Genomic DNA, 4082 nt, shown 5'->3' with positions numbered 1-4082 from the left:
GATTTCTCCTCTGTGAAGTTAAAAATACTGAGCATTTGATTCTGTGTCTACACATCTATCCATCATCTCCTCTCTACCTCCTTATCCCATCCATGTCTAGCTCTCTATCTGATCCATCAGTCATCAACTTGTCATCCATGCTCATACAGCTCTGTCATGTAAGGATGGAGGGAGATTCCAGGGAATACTTTCTGAAGTCACTCCATCGTTGTGTGAATGCCACAGGAATGTCATAAAGTGCACCTCTGCAAGCCCAGATGGCCTGGGTCAACCCCTTCAAGTGGTTTCTCGATGCAAACAAAGAAATGTGCTGAGCATGGAACACAGAAGCCTGTAGCTCATACCCAACGCCACTGTACAGTCACGTTTCTGAAGGTGGCAGTGACCTTTGTATTTATTAGCTAAAATAATGGCGGAGCATCTAGTGTAGTAAATACTGATCCCATAGTGCCATCGTTCACCACATTACCCAGCACTGAGTGCTCTGGGTGATTGTGCTTGGCTGGCGGTGCAGAGGGTTTGCTTACACAGGGATCAGCATGGACACTTGAGTGACACACTGCTCTATGGCTGTGTTGCTAGGTGACAGGAAATCCACACCTGCATTGCAATCTATGGTGCCGTCACTGTGCATGTGGAATTCCACTGTCCAACCCAGTGCTAAACGGCAGGTAGGTAGATCTAGTAACTGTCTTGGATTTTCTGCTGGTTGAAGATAAACTTCAAACACTTAAAAAAATTTTTTTTTAATTCCAAAAGAAAACACTTCGAAAAAGTTGAATAAATGATTTTTCAGGCATCGTTTCCCATTCTTTCCTCGCCTTAGAAAGGCCATTATAATTCACACCTATATTGACAGGTCCTGCTATACAAGGCATCAAAAGAAAGTCCTTGTAATTAAAGGGTCATTGTTTCGGTTAGCGTTCCAACCACTGTGACTGAAGGACCTGACAAGAACAGTTTTAAGGAGGAAGAGCTTGTTTGGAGCTCACGGTTTCAAAGGTCCTCAGATGGCCGAATCCCTTCCTCAGGGCCCCAGGTGAGCGAGAACCTCAGGGCAGAAGGCTGCAGATGGGGGGAGGCAGGCCTGGACACGGCCACCAAGAAGCAGAGAGGGCGACTCCTTCCCCCAGATCCAAAACGCCTCCTCCGCCGGCCGCTCTTGCGCCCAGGGCTGGCACATCTGCGCCCTCCGCACCCCGTGACTGTCCATCTCTCCTCCCAGCTGCTGCATCTTGGTCCCCCTTGACTTGGCCTCTTACCTGCATCCAGTCCCTTAGGCACTCGGCTGGCCCTGCATCACCATGCACCCCAAGCCTGACCTCACCGCGCCCCCACACTCCTTCCCAGACCACGCACACTGGCCGCCTAGTGAGACGCCCTGCTCCTGTCCTTACCCGAGTCCCTCAAAGCCCCACAGCTGCCCTGGGAAGACTTTAAACCCAAAGTCGCACCCTGCTTAAAATCCCTTCCTGACTCGCATTTTTGCCCCAAGGAAAAAGAGCACAGATGCTCTTGGAGGTACGACAGTCACTCCCATCTTCGCAGCCATGGGAGAGGACATGGCTAGTCACCAGCGCGCCCAGCACGCCTGGTCCCCGGAGCGCCCAGCGTGGCCTGCGCAGCTGAGGGGCGCTCGCAGCGCTTGGCCCACGGCGGGGCCCGATCGTCCAGCACGAAGCCCGTTTAGGACCAAGCGTGGAATGACTCACGTCCTTTATGGACGATCACATGGAAAGCAAAATCCAGAATACTTACCGGGACGCACTCTCACACCATTGTCAAGTTCAAAAAAAGTCCCCAGTGGAGCCACTGTGAGTGGGGAGCAGCCGCTGGCAGGGTTCTCCCCGTCCCACCTGCCAGCTTCTGTCACTCCTGCTGCACCAGAGCTCCTGGCCTCCCTGCTTTGCTTCAGGGCCTTCTCTGTCCTGGGGCCTTCGCCTGGGCAGTTCTCCATGCCGAGTGGCCCTTCCCTGCATCCCCCTGCCACCTCTATGGCCACCGCACCTGGCCCTGCGCCTGCCTCCCTTGGCCCTGCCCCTGCCTCCCTTCGCCCGTGTCTTCTTTCTTACGCTTCTCATCCCACTTAGCTTTTTCTTCTCACCTAACAGACCATACATTCACCTAGTCAGTACATTGGCTGATGCTCTTCTGTGTCCCTCTGCCCAAAGGTAAGCCACACTGTTCTCAGGGGTCTTGCTGGTGTTCACCAGGACACCCCCACCTGGAGCAACGTTTGACACACAGCAGAAGTGAATAGATGTTAGCTAGACAATTACACTAAACAGTCTGCCATCCATGAAATTATGTGTGAGTTCGATGTCTCTATTTTGTATTTTTTAATGATTAAAGTTTTGCAAACTCACAGTGCAGAAAAGACAGCCAATGGTGCTGGCAAAACTGGAAATCCATATGAAATGAAATGAAAATGAAATTAAACTCCAATCTCTCACCCTGTACAAAACTCAACTCAAAATGGATCAAGGACCTAGGAATTAAGCATGAGATCCTTCACCAAACTGAAAAAGTAGCCCAAATCTCCATCACGTTGGCTTAGGAGCAGACTTCCTTAATGAGACCCCCATAACACAAGAAATAAATGCAAGAATCAATAAATGGGATAGTGTCAAACTAAAAAGCTTCTTCTCAGCAAAGGAAACAATCAATAATGTGAAAAGAGAGCCTACAGAGTGGGAGAAAATCTTTTCCACACACACTTCAGACAGAGCACTCATCTCCAAAGTTTATAAAGAACTAAAAAACTTTACACCAAAAATGCAAAGAACCCAATCAATAAACCTGCTAAGGAACTGGGCAGACACTTCACAGAAAAAACTATGGAAGCAACCTAGGTGCCCTTCAACAGACAAATGGATAAACAAGTATATGAAACAAGTATATGGATCAACAAGTATATGAAAAAGTGCTCATCATCTCTAGTAATTAGAGAAATGCAAATTAAAACCACCCTAAGATTTCATCTAACTCCAATTAGAATGGCTATTTTCAAGAACACAAACAATAATAAGTGTTGGTGTGGATGTAGGGAAAAAGACACACTCATACATTGCTGGTGGACTTGCAAATTGATGCAGTCACTCTGGAAAGCAGTGTGGAGATTCCTCAGAAAACTTGGAATGGACTCACCATTTGACCCAGCTCTCCCACTCCTAGGTTTATACCCAAAGGACTTAAAATCAGCAAACTACAGTGATGCAGACACATGAATGTTCATAGCTGCTCAATTCACAATCGTTAGATTGTGGAACCAACCTAGATGCCCTTCAATTGACAAATGGATAAAGAAACTGTGGTATATATACATAATGGAATATTACTCGGCCATAAAGAAGAATAAAATTATGGCATTTGCTGGTAAATGGATGAAGTTGGAAAATATCATGCTAAGTGAAATAGGCCAAGCCCAAAAAACCAAAGACAATGTTTTCTCTGATAAGTGGATGGTGATATATAATGAGGAAGGGTGGGGAGAGAAGAATGAAGGAACTTTGGATGGTGTAGAAGAAAATGGAGTGGGAGGGGTGGGGGACAGAAAGATAGTAGAATGAAACAGACAGTATTACCCTATGTATATTTACAATTACATGAATGGTGTGAATCTATATCGTGTACAGCCATAGAAATGAAAAGCTGTACCCCATTTGTGTACAATGGATCAAAATGCAGTCTGTAGAAATAAAAAAAAAAATTAATTAAAAAAAGTTATACAAACTCATTTAGAAATTTTGAAAATGCATCATAAGTTAACATGTGAAAAAAGAAATAAAATTTGCTGATATATTCACCAATCAGTAGAAAGGTAATGCTTTTCTATAAATATTTAAGTCATCTTGTAGGCATTATAATGTTTGTTGATTTTTTTGTTAAATATTATATCATAGCTATTTTCTATGACATTAAGAATGTATTAACATTTATAGTAATTCAATTCACAGTAGGTAAACTATGGAAGCAACCTAGGTGCCCTTCAACAGACAAATGGATAAAGAAATTGTGGTATCCATACATAATGGAATATTACTTGGCCATAAAGAATGAAATTATGGCATTTGCTGGTAAAT

Source organism: Sciurus vulgaris (genome assembly GCF_902686455.1).
Source record: "Sciurus vulgaris genome assembly, chromosome: 14".
NCBI classification, from domain to species: domain Eukaryota; kingdom Metazoa; phylum Chordata; class Mammalia; order Rodentia; family Sciuridae; genus Sciurus; species Sciurus vulgaris.
Note: the sequence above shows the minus strand (reverse complement) of the source record.